This window comes from Peromyscus maniculatus, chromosome 1, assembly GCF_049852395.1.
Source record: "Peromyscus maniculatus bairdii isolate BWxNUB_F1_BW_parent chromosome 1, HU_Pman_BW_mat_3.1, whole genome shotgun sequence".
Lineage (NCBI taxonomy): Eukaryota > Metazoa > Chordata > Mammalia > Rodentia > Cricetidae > Peromyscus > Peromyscus maniculatus.
This window is the reverse complement of record NC_134852.1, coordinates 126157096-126181316: the sequence shown is the minus strand read 5'-3', so window position 1 is coordinate 126181316 and position 24221 is coordinate 126157096. Positions and strand designations below refer to the sequence as shown.

Below are 24221 nucleotides of genomic sequence, written 5' to 3'. Positions count from 1 at the left end.
TTTTGTATGATGATGGAAGAACTGGCTTGAATTAGATTAAAGCTATATTATTGTTTTTATTTTTAATTATGTGTATGTGAATGCAAGTGCCCTCACAAGTCAGAGGTGTCAGATCCTGGAACTGACTTCACAGGGAGTTGTGAGCTGTCTGATATGTGTGTTGGAAATTGAACTGTGGTCCTCTATAAAGAGCAGTATGTGCTGTTAACTGCTGAATCATTTATTCAGCCTCAGGTTATTGCATTATTATACAGAGAAAATGGGGAGAAGATATGAGAGAACTAAATATTCATCTGTCAAAACAAGAAGACCTTGGGTAGTGACTAAAGAAATCAGCACATGTGCAAAACCTTATGGTACATTTAAAAGCGTGGCATTTAAAAAATGTGGAGCTAAATATCAAAAGAAAGCCAGAGGATTTGGCTGTGATTGCTGGGGGTCACACACATGGGAGGGAGGAGGGTGTGGCAGGGACCTAGTATTGCATAAGCTTTTTAGTGAAATGTTAGCTTTTATCTTCTGCAAGCATTGCTTTAAGAAAATCAATTAAGAATAAAAAATGAAATTCTTTATGAGTTGGCCTGGAAACACCCTTTTCATTGATTTTCTGTAACGAAGTAAAAAAAATATGTGTATTTCAAAGATGAGAAATCAGGACTAGGCAGAAAAATAGTTAGACCAGATACATTGGGATTATGAACAAAAGAAATTTCAAGGTTCTTGATTCTGATTGAGTTTTGTGGAATCTTCATGTACAGGAATTTTTAGGACACCTGCTATGAGAGGTGCTTTTGTTTTCTCAACAGTAAGTGAGGAAGTGGTACTTAGGGGGCTGGAGAGATACCCTGCACCTACATGGTTGCTAACTACCATCTGTGGCTCCGTTTCCAAGGGGGTCCAACGCCCTCTTCTGGCCTCCATAGGCACTGCATATATGTGGTGTACAGATATACATTTGGGGAAAAAAAAACATGCTCATAAAATAAAAACAGATCTTAAAAAAAAATAAGAAAAGCAATGGTACTCAGGAATCAGGAATGATGTAAATGGAGAGTTGTCAATATATGTACTCTAGGACATTGCAGTGGAAAAAATCCTACAGTTGGATGATCTGTATAAGGTATTTTCAAAGTTTGTTGATTAGATTGTATGTTAGCATCTTGTCTAGTACAATGTCATTCTAGTATTTTAGCTTGTCTTTATGTACACCCATATATGCTCAGCAAAGATGATGCTTTATTCCCACTTCTGGGTAGACTCTGCCTCTTGGGACAGTTGAATGACCATTTCTTTCCACGTATCTGATGCAGCATGCAGTGAATCTATTGCAATGATTTTTGAGGGTTGTGTGCCCTGTACCAGTGAGATCCAGATACTATGATTCTTTTTCTTACTCTTCTTGGATCTTAGCAACCTTATCTCACAATCTAGATAGGGCCTGATTTTCTTAGTACTCCTGAATTTTTCATAAAATAATTTGCAGTAGTACTTGAGCACTTCTATGGAAATGCAGTAGACTATCAGCTACTGAATTTGTAACTGCTTATGAAGTAGTGCAGATGTCTTCTATGTAAGGAATTACATCCAGATAAACCCATGACAAGTTGAAAACATAATTTGTTACAGGCTGAAAGTATCACTAGTTAAAAATGCATGTAATAACCCGAACTACCAGCCATTTGGGCTAGTAATATGGCGTGCTGGTCTCTTATGTCCTTCATGTTCATATGGCTGACTAGAAGTTCATTGTGGCTGTCCAGCATCTCAGTAGAGGGTCTTAACAATCCCCAGAAGAAGATGAGTATTCAAGGCTATGTATCACTTTCTACCATTGCAAAGTTGAAGAATTTTAAGTCAGGCCATCATAAGTTGGAGAGAACCTGTAATTACAGACCAAAAGACATCTGCTCATTGCAAGATACCTCTTCTGTATGTTTATAAATATTAGTCATTTGGTAAAAAACATTTATATTTTGATGCTTTTCCAGATGTAGGGATAAAAATGAAAGCAGGATGCTGAAGTTCACATTTTGTGTGCTCAGATTTGTCAAAGAATAAATGAATAGTACTTCTAATAACTGTTAGAGAAGAATTTGTGCAATAATAGGAAATAGATTAAACATAAGAACAAATTAGTGTGACACAACCCAGTCTTAAAACCTCTTTTCAGATTTGCCTGTGGGCACGTCTGTGAGGCATTTTCTTGATTGCCAATTGATGTGGGAGGGCCTAGTCCATTGTGGGAGGGTCCATCATCGGACAGGTGGGCCTGAGCTGTCTAAGAAAGGTACTGAATGTAAGAGAGAACAGCTTTCTATACCAATATCATTCCTGCAAATGTTGAATATTCCTAAGACCCGCCAGATTTTCTGCAAGAAATGTGGCAAGCACCAGCCCCACCAAAGTGACAGATTAGAAGGGCAAGAGTTTTTTGTCTGCCCAGGGAAAGTGGCCGGATGACAGGAAACAGAGTGGCTGTGGTGGGCAGACTAAGCCTATTTTCCAGTAAAAACAAAAAACAAAAAACAAAACAAAAAAACAACTAAAACTACAAAGAAGATTGTTTTGAGACTTGAGTGTGTTGAGCCTCACTGTGATTCTAAGAGAATTCTGGCTAGTAAGATGTGTGAGCATTCTGAACTTAAAGGCTATAAGGAGAGAAAGGACCAAGTATCCAGTTCTAAGCTGATTTTGTTATGAAGACAATAAAATCATGATCTTTTACTCAAAGAGACAGAGACAGACATTGGAGAGACATATAGATAGATAGATAGATAGATAGATAGATAGATAGATAGATAGAAGATAGATAGATGATAGATAGATAGATAGATAGATAGATAGATAGATAGATAGATAGATAGATAGATAATGCACCAGCCTTCTTAGTTTGTGCTTCAATTCCCGCCCTGACTACCTCATTGAGTGATTGTGACCTGGAAATATAATCTAGATAAACCCTTTCCTCCCTAAGTTGCTTTTGGTCGTGGTGTTTTTCACAGCAACAGAAAGCTAACTAGAGCAGTCTGGTACCTAAAAAAGTTTTTCATTGCTGATGTTAACAGTGTGTTTCACTTCCTGTCATTCTGGAAGCTCTTCTGACTTAAAAAAAAATCCATATACATAATTCACCCTCACAAGAAAACACCAGTGATATTTGAAAGGCTGAGGAAGGATGACTGAAAGTTCAAGGCAAGCCTGGACTGGGTTACATACTGAGTTCCATCCAGGATATCCTGAGATACAGTAAGGCCCTGGAGAGAGAGAGAGAAGGCGGGCATAAAAGCAAATATCTTATTGACTTTGCAAACTATTTCTTAAACATTAGCGGGTAAATGTTATCCTAAAGAGCTATTTGAAAATGAGAATGAGAGTAAAAACTTTGGAATTCCATCTGTAAAATTTAGATTTTTCATTAATTTGACTTTTTACAAACTAAGGCAGTTTTACAAGCTTTTCTCTGTTGTATATTAAACGTTATATGAAGATAGGGTCATAGAGAGACTGTTGGAGATTTTAGTGATCTTTTAGCTAACAAAATAATACCAAGGACTAAAATATTGTTGGCTAAAAGAGTTTCCTTTTTCCTTATGGTTCAGTATCATGGTCTTAATATACATTGCAATGTTCATGTAATGTTAAACTTACATTTCAAAACACCCTTTTTAATTGAATGAAGCCAAGTATGTGAATGTACTTTATATGTTACCATAATTTGAGGATGAATTGAAAGTTCATGGTGAAATATATTTAATTTCAGCAATAGTATTCACAAGAATAAATGCCTACTGGTTAGTGATATTTATTAAGCTGTAGGGACAAAAATTACCTGTCATATTTTTCCATATAAATACAAATTTAATTTTAACATAAATATTTTAGTGTATTCAAAAATTTTCCTAATTAGGTATTTATGCTCAGTTTATTTCATCCAGGTAATGTTACAAGTTGTGTTTCTTGCTTTATTTTTCTCCTCACTGTGCTTCAAAAATATATTTTCCATTTTGACAAATATAAAAAGCATCAGAAGTGGCCGGGCAGTGGTGATACAGCCTTTAACCCCAGCACTTGGGAGAGAGAGGCAAGTGGATCTCTGCAAGATCGAGGTCAGTCTGATCTACAGAGCAAGTTCTAGAACAGTCAGAGTTATACAGAGAGACCCTGTCTTGAAAAACCAAACCAAACCAAACCAAACTAAACCCAAACCCACTACCACCAACAAAAAGCTAAAACAAAAACAAAAACAAAAAAATAACCCCCACAAAAACCCCAAAATGAATATTAAAAAATTAAACATTAAAATCAGCTAGCACATGCTTGGTTCAATAGATAATATCAAAACCATCTAGACACTGAACATCAGCAAGCTTTGAAGTTTATTTCTGGTAATAAAGGCCTGTGGTTATCACATATAACTTTAAAAAAATATTCACTTGAAACTTTCCCATGTAATAGCCTGTTACTGTTTTCAAGGTCACATGGTTTTCACCTTCCTGGCATTTTCTTACAATGGTGCTGCAGTGGTTAATGGGGTCCCTCAGTTCTGTATGCATTGAACACCTGGCTTACTAAGATGGACATTTAGATAACAGTGAGTAGAATTTGGTGAGACAGATTGTGTAATGCACAGATCGTGTGCTGCAGCTAAAGTGCTATGGAGCCCTTGCCATTATGAATGTGCATTATGACTACATTGTACGAAGTCCTGGTATGCAAATGTGTGGCATTCAGAGAAGTGAAATAATTCTGTGTTATTATTATCTTTGTAAATTACATCTGAAGAGTTTTTGAGGACTTTACGATGGCAGTTTCTATAGTCACAGTCACACAGTGTGTGCAGCACAAAGTGTTTTCTTTCTCTATTAACAATAAGTGAGCCAATGAAAATGCTTTTTAAATACACACCCGGCAAGCAGTTATCTGGCTTGTCGTTCCTACTATCCACAAACCATCCTTTATCATCTTTTAAGACAGCATAGGAAACAGCTTTGTAAACATCTGCTTTTCATTGTTAATTGTCAGGAAAACTTGCATTTAAAAGCTTTGGAATCCTCTTAATCTTATCAAGAAGAATATGTTATATACATTTATCTTTTCCCTTTCAGATTGTTTTTCAGACTTTAAAAAACGTGCTATCCTTCATTCACTTTTCAAAAATTAATTTTAGAAGTACAATATTTTTATTGATAGTTTTATGAAATTTCTTTCTGTAATTAATTGAAATTATTACTAACAAAGACTAAACTACATACAAAATATACAAGATAAATAAGAGTTTAAATATATAATGTGTATATTCAAATTTTTCATGGGTATATTACATATTGAAATGTTCAATGATAGAAAATATAAGGAAAAGGTATTTGGTAGCCCAAAAGACAGATTAATTTAGGACTTCAAATCTTCTGCTATAACTATTCTTTGGGAAATATGCTTTATTTTCATAAGCTTTTTCTGTTCCAATAATTGAGCCATTAATGTCACCAGAGCATCCCTGGCAGTGATATACTATGAAGGTTTTTGCAGTAATGCAGTGACACTTCCTTCTAAATCAGAGGGACTGTTGAAATAATCACTAAAAATATTAAAATTCTGGTCTAGTTGTTCTGAATTTATAATGTGAAAGAAACTGCACCCATCTCTCAAGAACATAAAGAGCATCCATAATTTAATAATTAAGTAACACATAATAACCAATAATTTTTGTTACCTATAAATAGGACCATGTAACAAGAGTAAGGAATACTAAGAGAAGTAGCTGATTATTAATAAAAACTTTTTTTTACAATGTACTCATTTAGAAGCATTTTATAACCTTTATTAAATTTCCATCTTACTATGTAATTAGAAAGTATTGTTTTTTTTTTTAAACTTGTGCTTTATCATTTTCTAAGTTGGTAGAAGTTGGACCCTTACTGAATTTCTTTTGCTTTTCAAACTTGTATTGGAGTGATGTAGGCCTAGGCCTTATACTGCATAGAAAATTAATTTAAGTGACATATTGTTGCAGTTTCTATGACAACCATATCATGATGCTCATGTCCTTAAAAATTTATAAACTATAATCTGAAGTATGCTAATTCTTGTGAGTGTAGTCAGCACTTGTTTGCTTAATATTCATTTTAGTACTGAGCTTCATCAACTTTGAAAGTCTGATGGTAGCATGCTACATACAATTAAAAGAGGTTTTTGTATGAACTCTTGAGTTTGAACGTTTTCCCCAGAGCCTCCAATTCCTGAACTTTTAAGCATGCACGAGAGAAGCTTTTCATTCTCGTTTTTCTTGAAGAGATAGAAATGAGTGTGGGGTGAACACATGCTGCAGACTTTCAACATGGCTGTTTCCCTCTCCACCCCTATTGGAAAGAATATACTCAAACCCAATATAACAAATTCTAATAAAAATAACATCCAATGAGCTACTTAAATAATAGTGAATATTCAGATCCTTGGGAACATTGGCTTATTCCTTCAACCTGTATTGTTTGAGTTCAAGAAGCCAACATCTCTATCATATATGTATGATTATGATATGTGATAAAGGCATGTATCAGGTTAAAGACATTTAGCCTGGCAATTATATTAAACATTTTGATTTGAAATACAGTTTGAATTTTTTTTAGAACTGATTTTATAATAAACTATGCTATTAGAATTGCATATAACCATAAACTCTCTTGTTAAGATGCTTTTAGATATATTAATTGATAAATTAGAAATATATAATTTAAGAATTTGTATTTTAGAAATATGTATAATTTGTTGGTTGATAAAAATAACTAGGTAATTTAATTTAAATAGTATATACTGAATAAGATAATATAACATCATATGGAATTATCAAACGCCAAACATAATACTTTGCTGGCATATTTTATAAAAATCATTTTTTATTAATGTTTATTGAATTATAAAAATACAAAAAATAAGTTCTTGGTTAACATGCTTTTAATTATTTCCTTTTCACATATTAGGCACTTAATGAAATAACACATATGCAACAGAAATCCTATATTTAGGCATTTTAAAAAGTGATCCATAGTTTGAGAAGAAAGATTGTTAAGGACCAAATTTTAAAATTATGGGATACCAAATTCAGTCTTAAAAATACAATGCATAAATCATCAAATTTCTGAGGCAAATACTCAGACTTCTTCAGAAAGGTAATGTCAGTAAGCAACTCTCCTGGCACCTACTGGGGAGTGGGCCCTTGTCTGTCTTTTATGAGGCATTACAATCAGTGTCATGTTGATTTGTTCAGTGTTTCTGGTGTGACTCGAGTGTATACTAAATGGAATGACAGTCATGTTAGCGAATAGCAAACTTCAGTCTCTTTAGCCAGTTAGCAGCACCTATGAGGTAGTGTGAACGCTTTTCATTTGATGGTGAAAAGATAACACAGTATCACAGTTATTGTGAGGGGTACTTGGAATTTTAGTGAGGAAAGTTTACTTCTGTGGTTGAAATATAACCTTTCATTGTATTCTCTCTCTCTCTCTCTCTCTCTCTCTCTCTCTCTCTCTCTCTCTCTCTCTCTCTCTCTCTGTGTGTGTGTGTGTGTGATACATGTGCTAATTACCTGGATCATTTTTATTTTGGTTAAAAAAATCCCACAATTCCATGTAGAATGTCAGAGAAACATTTGGATGTGTGATTAGCCTTTCTCTTTTCATGTGGCCATTTCAGCAGTGTTAGCTTCAGTAGCCTTCAGTGGTAAATCGGCTGTTGTCCTGATGCCTTCTTTCACGGAGCATTTCAAAAAGGTTAGCTTGATATTTTTTGAAGTATAGCTGATTTATATGGGTTTTGGAGTGCTGGTAGAGGGCTACAATGGTTCCCTACCATACCTTTATTTATGATAGTTTAATTTCATTACATTTTCCATTAATATTCTATTTACAATAAAGTGAAGTGTGTCCATTGAATAATGTCAAATTATACTGCAAGGGTTTTGTTTAAAAGTCATGGAATCGGTCTCTGACTGCCCATTCAATGTGTGCCCCAGTTTCTTTAACTGATGTTTCTACCTAAGCTTGCTTTCTGCCAGTTATGTTGGCCCCAGTGTATACCCCTTCCATTTAAGAGAAAATGAATGGCCAGAATTATGTATAGCAAAGGCAAGCTTCCTTTGAGGTAAGGCTCTGGGGCATTGTACAAGTCTAATGTTCTTCCATGAAGTTGGCCCACCCCACTGTGACTGAGAAATGAGATGATTTGAGGGCTATTACATACTTACAGTTTTCATAGTGGATTAGAATAACATTACTTAGCACAGGTGTTTCTATAATTGGGATTCCCCAGGAAAATTCAGTACTGTATTCAATAACACTCAGCTTTCCACATGAGTGAAGGCACTGTTGATTTGCTGGGCTGTGGCATGAATCAGAAGAGAAGGGTCTGCCTTAGAGGCCTGTTGCTTCTCCTTTCAGAGAAAACATTTCCTGTTGGCCATTAGGATCAGATTGCTGTGGACCTATTTACAAATTTTATTTCATTATTTATTTATTGCTGGCCAAATACTGGCAGGCCCCAGTTGGTGTCAGCCAGCTCTGGTTTAAGCTTTCATATAACTCAAAATAGTTCCCAAGTGTCCTTTTTCTTAAACAATTCTTCTTTTGTAAAACATCATATTTAAATAACATTTATGTACCCAAGTAGCAGTGAAAAAAATCTCAGGAGTGCCCTAGGGGCACTTCTCTGAGGAGGCCCTTTGGGATGGCCTTGTAAGATGCCTCCAAGCCTTGAAGGCAGTTTTCCAGGAACAACAAAGAACAACCGCAGTAGGTTGTTGCAGGAGTCAGCAAGAGGGCTCTTTAAATCTTAGTATCCAGATAGCAAAATTATCTGCAGAACAGCGAGTGAAAACGGGCTTCAGAAGATGGCAGGACAGGAGATGGAAAGCAGGTGATACAATTAATAACACATTACTTAGTTTTACCAAACCCATTCTTAACACACCTGGAAGCACCGATTTCTTGGAAATTGGGCCACCCTAGACCCAGCTTTTGCAGCAGATAGCCGTGCTGTCTGAATGTTTCTCTTCTGTCCTCAGTTCTCACCTACAGACCTCTCCTTATGACCTTGGGGAATGTTTGCATCTCTAAGACCTTTGTCTCCCTTCCTGGAGATGGGAAGCAAAGCAACCTAAGATTGCGGACCTTGAGCCAGGTCCTTGCAGAAGAGCGTAGGGTCGGTCCATCGCTCTACGGGAGCCCAGACTGCATCTCAAGCTAGCCTGGGTAGTTAGTGCCCAAAGTTCCCGAACCGCAGTCCCTGCCTCGGATCTGTTCTCTAACTCCAATTTTGTATTCTGCTGAGAGAATGACATTAGCTATTTTGCAGGTGTTGCCCTGCCATCTCTTGGCCCGGGTTTTCCAAGACAGTACTGTCCCCGGGGCTCCTCTGCTCCAGGGGGTCTTTCTTGGGCTTTTCTTTTAAACTGCCCCGGAGGTTGCCCTAGCTGCTAGCGACATCTGTACGGTGGGTCCTCGAGGCTCTGAGCCCAGCGCACTCTTGCGCTCCCACCTCAAGGTGGCGACCGAGGCACATAAACAAAGCCCGACTGCACTGGCGGTTGGCACCCAGGGGCTCATCCACGAATTTCAGTTTCCCAGCTGCTCCCCAGAGGGCCGAAATGACTGTTTAAGGGACTCTTGAAGATGGGTCGTTGGGCCGAAATGTCAGCCGTGCGTGCGTGCGTGCGTGCTTGTGTGTGTGTGTGTCTTGCGTGCACATGTGTGCCCGAAGCAGGCAGAAGCGCTTCTGGGATGGAAACTCGAGCTCCATCCCGTTTGGGACGCTTGAGACTTCCTAGCATCACCTGGGTCCTCAAGGCCCTCGGGCTCTGCGACCCAGGAGACTGGGGCTCCCGTCCACTGTGCCTGTGTTCTGGGTCAGTGGGGAACTGGCAGGACAGAGGGTTTGGTCGCTGTCGCATACAGCAGATTTGCAGATCTCTGTTCAGTGACAACCACAATTTATGAGTGGGTCTGGAAAACATAGCTCTTCACAGCGCTGGAGTCCTTCTCCAGGATGCACGCAGGCCGACCCGAGGGGTAGGAGTAGTTGTGGGTGGGGAAGAGAGACACAGACAGTGAAAAGAATAAGCATGCGACAGTCATACAGTCTTACCTCTGGGACGAAGGACACGGTTCCTAGAACTGCGATCTGTATGGCCAGTGTGTAGCCCAGCTGTTTCTTCAGTAGGCGCTTCCCGCCTAACACCGCCTTCTGACTAACTTGGACAGGGCTTGAGCTGCCCCCTCCTACTTTCCTCCCCTTCTTTTTCTTTCCAGACATCGCTTTAACTCAACCTAGGGCATATCCAGAAGTCAGTTCCGTATAGAGCTTCCATTCAGTCGTGGCGGGGGGGAAATCCGGTTTACAGTTTCTCGTGGGCAGATGGAAGAAGTAGATGGTTACAGGACTTTGGAGGGGTGCGTAGGAATGGCACGGGGTGTTGGTGGCAGCGAAAGACGGTTTCTTTTGGGTCTTCGCACTGCCGCAGGTAAGGCTCTCAGATTGCAGCTGCCCTGCTGCAGAGTCGCAGTGGTGGGCTAGCGGAGGACGCTCCACTATTGAAAGGAGAGCGGAGGAGGGTGGAGTGGGAGAAACCGGCTCTGGACAGGCTCCCCGGCACGCATTGTCTTGGTTGGTGTCAGTGCCGGTGCGCAGCTGATGTCTTTGGGAGCGTTTGAACAAGGTAGACCCTCCAGTACCCTCCCCCACCTTCTAGAACGTGTTTCAAAAGACGCGAATAGCTCTGAAATAAGTTTAAAAAAATCTTTGTCTGACTTTCCGTTCAAGATGTAAAAAAATGATTAAATAAATAAAACTTTATTTGACTGTGGAGTTAATCCAGAGACTCAACGACATCGCTGGTCTTTGGCCTTATTCTAATTCTGTGGTAGTAATTACCCTTCGTTTCTTTAAGTGCGATAGATTTATTGCCTTAGAGACTATGCACAGTTTGATTGAATTATTCATTTTTTTCTTTGGTGTAGACTGCATCTGGGGACTCTGATGTGACGTGTAGATTTTTTTTTCAGGAACAAAGGGAATGTGGAAATGAAAGAGAGAGGGAGAGAGAGGCTGGCAGATGTAATGAGACGCGGTGAAGGTGTACGCAGACGGGCACTCCCACGCCTCCTCCCTTCGGCTCTCACTGCAGCCCTGGGTAACTCGCAGGCTAACACAAACAGCTTTTCTCCCGCAGCCTGCCCTCTGTCACTGTAAGTACATCACCCTTCTCTTATCAGCATGCAGATTCCAGCCACGCACTCCCTCGCCTTGGCTTTGCACCTTTGACAGCCAAAGCACACTGGGAAATTAACTTTCCTGAGCTAGGAAAGGCATGTCTATAAAAGTTACTTTTTATTTATCTTTATTTTTCTTTGACAACAGAAGTTCATGCATTTTTACCACTTTCCCTACCTTCTTTGTGACGTGCTCTGCTGCTACTGTAACTATGGCTGTGCTTTTCTCAACTGGATGACTCGCAGGTTCAAATGAAATGTAATGTTACCCTCCATCGTTTAAAGTCCGGGGCAGTGCCTTGTCCTTCTGCAAAATGACATCTTAAAGGATGAAGAATATTATTCACAGTTGCTTTTGTTGTTGAAACAGGAGTTCCGATCTCTTTGAGGTACTGTCCCAAGGGCACTGTTATTTGGGAGTTGATGTTATCTGCTTCTCCCAAACTTAAATGAAGTGCCACGGGCTGCTGGAGCATTGGGGTATTTGTTATCCCGGTTTAAGGAAACCAATGGCGAAAAGTTTTCTCCACGCTGTAATTAAAGTTTTTCAACTTCTTCCCTCTTGCCTTTTACACTCGTTCACGTATTCTTCGTTTTGTTAAAAGTTCTCCTTGATGTTTTGGAGTGACATATTTGTCCTGTTTACACAGTAGCTATGAAGCCTTTCCTTCGAGAAGTTGGCCACCTTAAGATGAAGCCATGTAGGTGAATGGTCCTCCTGGCTGGTGTAAGGGAGCCTTTCAAAGGGGGAATTCGAGGTTTTAACGGCTGTTATGGTTTTTGTTTTTTTTTTTTTTTTTGCGTGGGTGTTTTAAATATTAACTTCGGAAGCAGGATTAATTGCGTTGCCCTTCCCAAGTTCAGGGGGAACCTCTCTCCAGGAACCGTGCGCGTCTTGTCTCGGCCACTTCTGCCTCTTCTCTTGGAGGTGCGAGGCCAAACTTAGCAAAGCCGAGTTGTCTTTGGTTGGTCGAGGTGCACAGGGACACAAACACAGCGGGCGCCCGCCCAGGCAGCAGCCCCAGCAGGCAGGTAAGTCAGCCTCACCCGCTGGCCCCTTCTTCCCTCCCTCAGTTCCCGCATTTCACCGCCTGGCTTCGTGTCGAGCTGGCTCCGGCCCCCAGGGGAAGTGAGCGAGTGTGTTCCAGGATCTGAATGCGATGTCGGGTGCCCTTCATAGACTTCTTGGAATCCGCAGGCGGTGCGGACCAGGTGGAAAGCCCACCACATCAGCGGATGCCTGGCTCTCTGCCTCACCCACTTGCGTAGTACAGCTGGTACCCCAGGCTTTGGAGGAAACCCTTAGCAAGCACACACCCCTACTTCCCCCGGGCCACATGTCACTCAGTGCAGTCTGCATTGTGACACTCAGACCCCAAAGTTTAGTTTCCTTCTTTTGGGGCCCAATATTGTCACCTGCTCCAGTTGCCTATCCCTCAGCCATCTACTTTGGTACTAGTTTATGAACTGAAATCAAAAGAGGACTGCTGAGCGCTTTTTCAGAAGGCACTAGGGTCTTGGATCACAGAAATCTTGGTAACATTTCCTTTTTCTTCTTGCCTCCCGCCGACCTAGCGGCCTGCTTTCTGGTCGGCTGGGTCTGTCTCCCAGAGTGCTGAGTACTCTGTGTTTTAAAAAGACTAGTGTGCTGGTGTTGAGAAAGTCAAACCTGTCTCAGCATTTTGGAGGAACCCAGTGGCTCCCATGTTAGCTTATGCGAAGGCTCATCTGTTTGGTGGCTCTTCCCTGCGAATGGGTCTTTGAGACCTAACTTGGAGCTTCTTTTCTTTGTAGGCTTTTAGGGCAGGTCATTTAGTTTGACCCGTAGGATTTGGAGAGGGTCTCTGTATCCCGCCCCCCCCCGCCCCAGCTGAAGAGTTCCAGGCTCAGGAATTCAGAGGTAGGCCAGGTGGAACCTAGCTCAGACACAAATGGGGGTGCAGGTTTGGCCTTTCCTCCTGCGTGTCAGGTCTAAGATGGTCCAGCTTTGGGGAAGCCGGTCAAATAAGAATCTGGCCTGCTAGGCGCTGGAGATTGCTCCTCATGGGGTCTCCAGTTCCAGTGCCTGGAGGCAGTTGTGAGCAATGGAAATCTCCAAATTTCTTGCCTAGGACTATTTTCCTTCCAACCCACCTTCAAGTCATTTTAACATATAGTCCTAAACTCCAAACCCTCAAACATCGTGTTTCCCATAGAGCAGAAGCAGCCGGTCTCTGCCTTCTTCCAGGCTCATCCTAGGTGTGATCTGTACCTTTATCCCATCCTTTCTCTCTTGTCTGGAGTTCATATGGAAGCTAACTAACATGAAGTGTACAGTAAGGAGCCAGTTCCTTCTATTGCCTGGTTAACAAAGATGAGGTTCTTCCCCCTTTTCTCCTTGCCTATGGGAGGTCTTCCCTATGTTGGTTATCATTCCTGTTCCTTCTCTGCCTTATTTCAGCATCTCTCTTTAGGAGGCACCTCAGAGGAGCCCTCTTTTGTCAGTTTCTACAAAGTAGAAGCCTTTCAAGTCTCTGCAGGTATGCTGGTTAGCCAGAGCCTCTCTCCTGGCTTTTATTCCTCATGTAGGTCTCCACTGACCTCAGGTTTTTTTTTCTGGACCTGGTTTGAGGCAAGCCAACCTCACTTTTTACACACTGCCTCTTGTCAGCTCCACAGTGAGGTCACAGATAGTTTTCTCACTTACCTCTTTTTCTTTTTCTGTCTCAACTATGGTATGGGCACCAACAATGTTCCCTCCTTTTCTGGACCCCCAGCTGTCTCTAACTTGAGATAAAGTTCTACTCAGTTAGGCCATTCTGTATCCTTCACACCATTACCCTACCCTACACATGGCTCAAAGGGGATCTTGAACATGTGCAGGGCTTTTATTGAGGAGAGGTGCCTTTTATTAGAGAATTGTCTATATCTGACTATGCAATTTTATATGCTATTCTGGTTGACTTGAAACGCTCCATCTTCTCCAAGCTCCAGCTCAGTCACTTGAGATTCCAAGTCTGTCTTTGCAAGGTTGAGGTAATGAACATGTATCACCCACTCAGTTCCATGAAACAAGGCTCATCCATAGGATAGATGTTTGGCCATTTTATTTATTGTTATACAGGTAAAAAGCTGTCTGTGGTATCTGTACATATCTTTTTATAGAAAATTTATTCCGTGAACTCCATCAATCATATGGCCTCTAGGACAAGGCTACCCACAACGTTAGGGATTTGAATGCCAATTTCTTTTTCTTTCAAATTCTCTTACATTCTTTAATTTTTCTTCTCATTTACTGAGGTTCTGCTAATTGAAGGTTTCACAGTCTCTGCTTCCTGAGTCTTTTCCTCTCCATTCTGCTGGCTACTTCTCTCTCACCTCTAGAATTTACCTCCAAAATCACTTTTCTGCTCCCTGGCCCACTTCAACCCTGTTCTCCTCCTGTGTTTCTCCCACTTTTCACTGTTACCGTCTAGTTCAGTCTCACGGTATTTTTTAACCTCCGGTCGCTTAACTTTTCCGAAACTCAAGTGATTTTCTTTGCTTTCCTCCCGTTTGACTTCCTCACTTCTCCTTTGCTCTGCTTTTTTCTCGAGAGCTGCCTACCTTTCTCCGGCTTCATTTGACCTTTTTCTTGGTTCCTTCACTAGCAGCCCCAGCATTGCCCTCTCCTCTATCTAGTTCTTGTCCCTTGTTCCCTCTTGGCCGGAATCGCCCTCTGCTTTCCCCTTGCAGTGGGTGCTCCACTCTGCGTCCAGTTCCAGTCTCTGCTCGCGCCGTCTCTCTGCCCTCCTCTCTGGGAGGCTTGCTCTTGCCTCTGCCTCCTGCTCTCCCCTCCTTCTTCTTCTCCAGCCCTTCCCCCTCCCTCCCAGCCGCCCCGCCTGGCTTGCTGCCTCCTTCGCCTCTTGTCTCATCTTGCCTGTGTTGTCTGGGAGGGGAGCCCTGCCTCCTCTCCCTCGCTCAGATCAATGCCCTGGCCACTCACTTTCTGATGTTGCACGACGGGAAATGCTTTGAATACTTACGACATGGCCGCTCACACTGATTGCCAAGATTGACAGCACTAACCATCGCCTTCACTTGTTTCAAGGGGGGAAGCCCCCTGTCACCCGGCTCCGCGTGCACCTCCTGGCACCCCGGCAGCAAACTTGTGCGCTCAGCGCTCCCCCCTGGCCCGGGGCAGGACACCCCCGCAGACTTGAGTTAACGGGCGGCGGGCCGGGCAGCAGCGCTGGGGACCTGCTCCCTTGCTCCCCAGGCTCAGCTAATTGACCTAGCACCGACTCCCCTTTCTTTAATTTTTAAAATTTGTATCTTTCCCTTTTTCTTTAATGCCTTTTACTCCCGCGGCGCAGCGCACAAGGAGCCCTCCCGTGAGGTACCATCCTGGAGCCCGCCCAGGTAACCGGGACGGAGCGAGCGACTTAAGAGAGCGAGGGAGGCAGTGTGAGGAGAGCAGCAGTGAGAGCTACCTGTTGGGGCGCCGGAGGGGGCAGGGGACCGAAGCCCCCAGCGCCTCCCACTCCTGCCTTTCCCGGCACCTCTGGGGTTAGTTTCTCCGAGTGGGGACGGCGGCTGGGGTGGGACAGTGGAGGGACGCGAGGCAGGCGAGCGGAGCCCTTGGCAGAGCCTTGGCTTGCCGGGAGGGGACTAGGAGGAGGGCGCTCGCGGGAGGGCGGGCGGGCTGGCGAGCCGAGGTAGAGAAAGGGGCCCGGCGCTGCTCGCCTGCGGTGGACACGCCGATCCTCAGGATGCCTGCCTCTCTCGGAGACTTGTGTCCTACTCCAGAGTCGGTGACAGATCTTCGAGGCGGGTTTCTGGTTTTCTTGCCCCCCTTCCCCAAATCACTCCAAGAAAACACATGTTGTAGCCTCAGATAACTGTGCGTAGGACACCGAGGCAAAAGGGCAGGGAGAGACAGCCAAAGCCACCTTTGACAGCAGAACTGTTATCGCCATCGCAAGTATTCGTCCGGAAATCTGTCTGCCCTCTTGGCCCACCTAATTCTTCCACCCTCGTTCCCCCAAGTAGATACTCTAATTTATAGAAGTGGGAATGAAATGAAAAAGAAGTCAGGTGGCTTAGAGAATGAATTGTTAAGTCTCCGTAAAGTTTGAGGTAGGTATTTCATGGAAGTTCGCACAAGTGTGGGATGTAAGAAGTTGGTGTGCCTGCCTGCGTTGTTTAGCTCTCTCTCTCTCTCTCTCTCTCTCTCTCTCTCTCTCTCTCTCTCTCTCTCTCTCTCTCTCTCTCTCTCTCTCTCTCTCTCTCTCTCTCTCTCTCTCTCTCTCTCTCCTCCCTCCCTCCCTCCCTCCCTCTCCCCTTTCCTCTCTCTCTCTTCCTACCCCCACCTCCTCTTTCTCTTGCTCTTCCTCTCAATCTTCCAGTTTAAGGTTCAGATGGGGCTCTTGGGTGGTAATGCTCTTGGTGCCCACAAGAGGGCAACATCTTGAGGGCTTTGTGAACACTGGATTTCTCATCGCGGCATGCTTGTTTGGGTTTTGAGAAAGTTTTAACGAAACTTTCAAAGTGATATCTAATCTTATTCATAATATTAAAAAGTAAAGTCATAAAAAAGAAAGAAGGAACGAGAGAGAGAGAGAGAGAGAGAGAGAGAGAGAGAGAGAGAGAGAGAGAGAGAGAGAGAGAGAGAGAGAGAGAGAGAGAGAGAGAGAACAGTCAGTTTGCCAGGGGAGTTAGAGCCACAGGAGACGGGGGAGGGCTGTTGTAATTGTGGGTTTGGCCGACTGACGACTAGAGTGCCCTCCTCGGCAGTCTCAGTTGTAGCCGGAGGTCATGTAAATCGACCTTAAAAGAATGCATAAGCCATAAATTAAACCCTTACCCAAGGGCTGATCCATAAGTAGACAATATCCAACCTGGACAAAACGGGCTTCCTTTAGAGCAGACCTAAACCGCACCCCCCCAAATAGAGACTAAATGCGAAGTAAGTTTTCTTATTGAATGAGTATTTTGTTTTCTTGAAAAGTGTCGGGTTGATTTGCCGTGTGACTGAGCCGCCGCAGTTCTAAGAGGCGTCAGTGTCAGCCAAGCTGGGGCGCAGGGGACGGGAGGTCCTGCTGGGCTTCTTGCCCCCCCCCCCGCCCCATTTCGGTTTGGGACGGTTGGCTAGTTGTGGGGTTGACGCTGGCCTAGGTCGGGCGGGACTGCAGGATCTCCCCAGCGCTTTGTGCGGTGGTGAAGTTTACCCGAAGGAGCGCCTAAAGAAAACCCGGGTGGCCAGAAGCCGCGCGCTCCCTCCTAGCCCTCGCCCACCGCGGCTGCCCACGACTTTCCCAGGACGCTCGAGTTCCAGTTCCCCTCGCTCCCTCCATTATTGCACTTTACTTTTTATGATCTTCTCAGCAATAAACAAACCGAGCTCCAAGGCAGTCAGCAACCCAACGGTGGTCCTCTTTGCTCAGCACTAAGGCTGCGCAGGCTGGACCCTGGCGGCGTGGGCGAGGGGCAGCCCTGTAAGGCTCGCACGGGTTCGGCCTCCAGGTCCTCGGCGCTTCTGCCGGCACCCGCGTCTCAGAAGCTAGCCCGCCACCTTCGTCCCTCTAGGCTCTCTGCCCGGTCTGCCGCCCGCTGCCCTGTCTGCTGCCGGCCGGCGAGGTCCGTAGCACCGGCTGGGCCCTGGGTGGGAGGCGGTGCTGCGGAGGCCCGCCTGCCCCGGGGGAGCTGCTTTCGGCTTTCTCCCTTAAAGGGCAGTGCGTAGAAGGACCCGGGCTTGTGCAAAGGCTGCTGGGGTTGAACTGCGGCAAAGGAACGGCCGGGCTCTGCGGAGGACAGATTAACTCCGGGTCCGCGCAGCTTTAAGATAAAAAGAGAGAATTGGTGTGTTCGGACAGATAAAAGGTGGTCGTTGCCGGCGTATTTTGAGTTTTATTTAAGCTTGTCTGATTCTGACCAAGTTTGAATATGCTTGTTTGTGTGAATGACCAGTTATTGACTTCCGCTCCTATTTGGGGTCTAAAATAACTGATCTTACAGGGCTGGCAGGGCTAGCAGTTAGCAAGATGGGCTCTTCTGGGCTGCTTCTGTGTGTCGCCTCCTGTAAGGGCCGCATTGCAAGTTTCAGTCTCAGGATAGTCCGAAGCTGTCCCGGCGGCACACTGGATTAGGCTCCCGACCTCCAGCCTCACTGTCCGTGAAGGAGTACGGGTGACTCCTCTGTCCTGGACTCTGGGCTCCAGCGCACACTCCAGTGGCTTGGCTTTTGGCCCTGGCGGAACCGCCCAGCCAGAAACCCAGTGGAGAGAGTGCCCCTTCCCCCCGCCCACCAGGGTCTCCTCTCTTCTGTCCTTTGTAGTCACATGTCCGGGTTTTCCCCCTGGTCCCGAGAACAGACACAGCCCCGCCCAGTCTATTTCTAGAAGGTGGGTTTGGTGAATGAAAAGGTCAAGTAGTTAGGTTCCCGAGCTGGGCCACAGTGAGGGGGGACAGGACGGACACCTGGCAAGGCCCGCCCCGCCTGTCCCCCCAACACTGGCGGGCCTGACTGCCTGCGACTGGCCTCCCTAGGCCACATTCTTGTGCTAAGTGCAAGAGGCCGTAGGAAAGGCAACCCTGAACCCGCCCAGAGCAGGCGAAGCTGATCCCGAGATGGCATTTTGTTTTGAACAGTTGCTGGGGTGGACGCTTCCTCATAAGGTAAGGTGTCAACTGGACAGTCGGCTGCCCAAATGCCACATGTATAATTAGCCTGCGCACTCAGCACCTCATCCCCAAGGCCCATAGGCACGGGCTTGGCTGTCTTGAACAGCTCAGTTCAGTTCTGGATTACAGGATTCCCGAGGGAAGCCGAACTGGCCAAGACAGCCCGGGGAGGCCCTGTCAGGGAAGACTGACCATGAAGCCTCGCTTTTGATTTTTGCCTTTTCTGCTTCTACAAGTTTTCGGCTGAGGGAGAAATACTGGTTAGGAGAGGGCACTCAATATCGACAGCAGGTTGCAGGCTAGATGGGGAAGGGGAATGCAGAGACAATCTGGCCATACCCTTCTCGACTTGCTGCACTGGGGAGTCTGCGAGGACCCCCTCTGTGTGCACTCATCTATTGGGAACAGCCAGACTTGGCACTGTGTGTCCTGGCTTGGGAAGGGACTTCAGAACTGCTCACTTGTCTACCTGCTTCCTCCACTCTCACAGGTCTCTTATAATAATTTAGTGTCGGTGCCCTGATTGTAGCTTCTGCTTCTCCATCCACGCCTAGCTTCTTGGGGCTGCTGGTGAACCTGTTGGGGGAGCTGGGAAGATCTGTTAGCTCCCTCCTCATTCCTGTTCATTCCTGGGGTTTTGGAGCACTGCCTCTTCCCCTCTGTCTGCTCAGACGGGTGCTGGAGTTTCTTGCTCAGCTTCCCCATCCTAGCCTGAGGTCAGCTCTAAGGTTGCTATTTGGTGCAGACCAGACTGTGCAGTCTCCAACATGACCTTCCCTCTGCCATCCCTCGGTCACCCTGTGCAGTCGCTGTGGATTTCAGCACTCAGCATTAGGCACTGGCATCAGTCTGCCTCCTCCCTTGTTTCTAGGCCTCTCAGACATGCTACTGGGAAGATTCTCTTTATTTCAAAACAAATGAACAAAACATTTCCCTAAACCTTCCAGAAGTTAGTGGGACAGAGTTAGCTTTCTCAGCATCAAAAGTTCTTTCCATGGTGGGAAGTAGGGCCATGGCTTATTAAGTTTCATTTGCTTTTGATTGAACCACTGCAATATTTTCTAATAGTAGAAACAAGGTTATAACTGAATTTTTAGTTCTCTCAGCCCATGAATGTATTCTCTATGCACTTTCCAGAGTGTCTTTGTTGAATACACATACACATGTGAGCATGTGCATAGGCAAAAAGACATGTAGATTTCTTCTAAATATTTGAGAAACCTCATAAGGAGATATTGCTACTGTTCTTAAGAAAAGGGAACAAGCCACCAGATACTGTTTCACATTTTGAAAGCAAATGTGCACTACAGTCATTGGATCTAGATTATGGCCAAAGACGGCTAGTAACCAGGACCTGGCCACCAGGAAGAGACTATGCGCTCCTCAGGCAAGCTGCTAACACCTTACCCTCTTGCCCTTCCACATTTATTATCAAGGCAGGATGAGGAGCTTTTTGTTTATTGTTTATCTGCTTCATTGTTGCTTTTATTTGTTATGTTTGAAGTGATAAAAAGAAATGTTCTCTTAGTGGATATGTGCTTTTTAAAAATGCAAAAATTTGAGCTTTTTTAGAATTATGAGGTATGATATATTCTGTAATATATTACATAACTACAACACTCAACAATATATTGTAACAACAAATGTTGAAAGACTACTTATCAAGCAGTTATCATGTGTCTATGCCTTAAACTGACTCTGTAATGCATCCAGCATTAGTCTTAGATGGAGTGATATATAGTGAGAATATTGTCTATCAAGCATCTTCTCAGTAGCGGCAGAAAACAACAGATATTTTTCTTTATAAGGGAAAAGCAAAGATTTACAACATGTCAACATGCCAGCAAATCTTCCTTTTTATAAAGCTTCAAAGTACATAACTTTAAACACATAAATGGTAAATTTTGGTGGCATTATTGAGGTTTTATATCAGTTTCTATTTGTCCTATTTTAGGAGACAATGGGTTTTAAGTCACTGATCAAATTGCTACACATATCTATCTTAAATATCATAAATCTGTAATGTTTTATATAATTCTCTTTCAATTAATACAGTAGGTATTAGAAGGAATGGTGTTTCTTGTGAATAAGATGATACACTGGCTTTAATGCTTTTAGTATTTTTTTGTCTTTTCAGATTGGTTAGTTTGCTTATCTCCAAATTTTAAAAATAATTTCTTTACTAGTGAGATAATCAACATAGCTATATGTATATCATATATATATCTATACTACTTAAAACCAGCCTTTTATGAAATTGTAATTTGGTTTTAAATGAGAACTATTTGCTTAAACATAGTTTGGGATATATATATATATATATATATATATATATATATATATATATATAAATTGATGTGTTTGAAGTCAAGTAAAACATTCCCAAGCTAATGTGTCTGAGCGTATCATATCAGGCACAGACAGGTACTAGAAATGATAAAACACAGATAACTTAATGTAAGATGATTTGCAGATGGGATGTATTATCTGCTGTCATGAGGTTAGATGGGTCACGTTACTATATATACTTTTAAAAATAAATCTAGGCCATTTCAGATTGACCAAGTTATGTGGATATATGAGGTTTAATGAGGGCAGGTATTACTATAGAAACTTGCTATATTGAACAAAATAAGCACTCACTGCCTTTTCAGAAGAAGAAATGGACTGTCTCTGGGTTTGGAGTGAAACTTGCTTAAGAATATGATCCTTCCTTCCTTCCTTCCTTCCTTCCTTCCTTCCTTCCTTCCTTCCTTCCTTCCTTTCTTTTTTTGGACAGGGAGATGTAGGATGCTAGATAAGAGCTGCATATCATGTCCTCAGCCTGATTCTGCATTTCCTTGTGATTATGTCCCAAATGTGAAAATAGTCTAGTTAAAAAAACAAAACAGTGCTTGGGAGTATATGAAAACAATTTTTACTAGACACATGCACTTTTTAAATGGATGATATGGTCTTGTTGCTTAATTTCTTCAATTGTTAGCTGAGCACTAATTGTTTGGTGAGAAGTATCAGAGATTCTCACCGTCCTCTCATTATATATTCATTATTCATTCTTAGGAAGGATGTTTTTATTTTCCTTGTTCTGTGGAAGAGGGTAAAGCTTTCAGCTAATTATTTTGTTTAGACATTTAGTTAAACTGGAAATAGTTCAAAATTTGCATTATGGTATGGATGGAGCTTTTCAAGTATTTAGTATCTGATTGTCATAGTTTGGATATAAATATCAATTGGAGACTGTGGATAGAGACTGAGAAATGGGATATCATTTAATTCTCCTCTAGGCTCTCACCTCCAAAACAGGGTGCTGATATTTTTCTTCAAATCTGTGATAGTCTAAAAAAAGGGAACATGAAACCCTAAAATCTCAGAGAAGCAGTATTGATTCAATTCTTAACTGCAAATCCTTCATATCATTGCTCAAAATATCTAACTTTGCACCAATATTAGCCATTCTTTTTATAGTGACACCACGCTTAGTAAAAACTTCTAAGCACTGAGGTCAGGTGTTGAGATTGGATTCTACTTTATTTTTTATGAATCAGATAAAGATTTCTGTGCATGAGACCATATGTGAAGATGAGAGAACAAGAACATTTCCATATCAAAGGCAATATATCTGAGGCTGCATGGTAATTAAGATGCAGTGGTTTGGGCTCTGCACTGGCACTTAGAGCATCGCCGGGCCTTGTGCAGCATGCAGGCGGGTGCCTCTGCATACTTCTTGAAATACACTTATGATTTTGTACAAACATTTATGCCAGTCCACACTTTTCTGTGGATAATTTGTATTTCATCCAAACCATTCAAAGTCGAAGTTATTTTTCGAGCTACCCCCTCATTATGGCTTTTGTGCATCAACTATTTTTACTCTAGTTGTTTGTATTTCTTTTTACCAGAATGATGGCTTGTTTATATTCAGAATCTCTTCTTGCTCCTCTAAGACCCCTAATATATCACTCATTTTACCATTCACTCAAAAAACTTTCATCTTTAGGAAGGATGTGAGTTATTTTCTGAGGTTAATTGGAGATGCTGCAATCCACTATAAACTAATAAGCCACATTAAAAGTCAACTGCCTAGTTATTTGTGCTTTACAATGCTAATATATTTAGTACTCCTCAGTAACTTGCATAGTATATAATGTTGGGGAAATTTCTTTTCAAAATGTTTAGAGAAGTATTCAGAAATCTTCTGTTTCACTTTTTTGTAGCATAAAAATGTGAGGTGATATTCTCTTTCATACTCCAAGTGAAAAGCAATACTTTGAAACTGTAGAAATCTTAGTATTTATCTAAAGAGTTATTTCTTTGCATTTACAGGGAGATGTTTGATCTTATTTATAAGGAACTGAATTAATGTCTTAACCTTTTGGGGACAGGACTGTGATACAGTGAAACCTGTCATGAATGGAACGGTGAAGTAGGAGGATCTAACAATTGGTACTCTACTGCTGTGTCTATTTTAGGCGTTTTGCATCTCTGGGGAGCAGCTTGAATGTGCGCTGTGATTTTTCTGGATTTGTATTTCTGTGTGTTCTGTCTCTGACCATGCCGCTGTGGCTCTTGTGGCAATGCCTCACTTGGCGGATTTCATCAGAAAGCTCAGGGTCAATGCAGCCTCTTAATGCTTTCTCTGTACAGACGTATTGCTGGGTGTGGAGGCCTGATATGATATGAATCCTGTAAGAATTCCCCATGTTTTCATTGTTTTGGATCAAATTACTTACATATATTGATTTGATGCTTTTCAGAGATGTCACATGTAAATCGGCACAATAAGAATAAGATAAATGCATCGTCTGTTGTGCATGTTATGATATGCAGACTTTTCATGCTATCTCATGTTCTCTTAATTGTTTTTCTCCAAAAATATTACAAGATAACCCCTTACATGATATTTCATTCCTGTCCCCTTTGTCAGCTCATTGTTTCTTGTCAGAGTAAAGAGATATATTGAATTGTCTGTCTTTAATATATTCATCCGAATGCAAAAAGGGACTTCAGTGCTGTTTTTGATTTCACCTTCTAAATATAGTCTCTGCTTCTTTGAAGAAAGTAGTTCTTTAAAATTGGACAAAAAAATTGAAAATGCTTCACTTGCCAAGTCTAAAGAAGCTCAATGTGTGTAAGAAGAAATGCAACTTTTTTTTTTTTTAATTTAAATGAAGAGCATAGGTTTAAAAAGAAACCCATTCTGGCATGTGGCTGTGAAGGCTTCCTTTCGTACTGCAGATATACCACTGGGAAATGTGATTGGGTACTCAGTTCTCAGCACCCAAAGAACAGTTTTGAAGGCAGAAGCCTTGCCTTTCAAATATCTTT

At 42.7% G+C, this 24221-nt stretch overlaps 1 protein-coding gene across 19 annotated transcripts in view; it reads left to right on the top strand.

Annotated features, from left to right (window-relative positions):
• Positions 1-24221, top strand: part of Sox6 (SRY-box transcription factor 6) — a 604948-nt gene that overhangs the window by 37190 nt on the left and 543537 nt on the right. For 13 of the 19 annotated variants that reach the window (XM_076563550.1, XM_076563582.1, XM_076563579.1 and 10 more), the window contains exon 3: positions 11049-11231. The gene's annotated coding sequence lies outside the window, so the exon portion shown is untranslated. The other 6 variants (XM_076563530.1, XM_076563570.1, XM_076563528.1 and 3 more) reach the window with 6 other exon arrangements.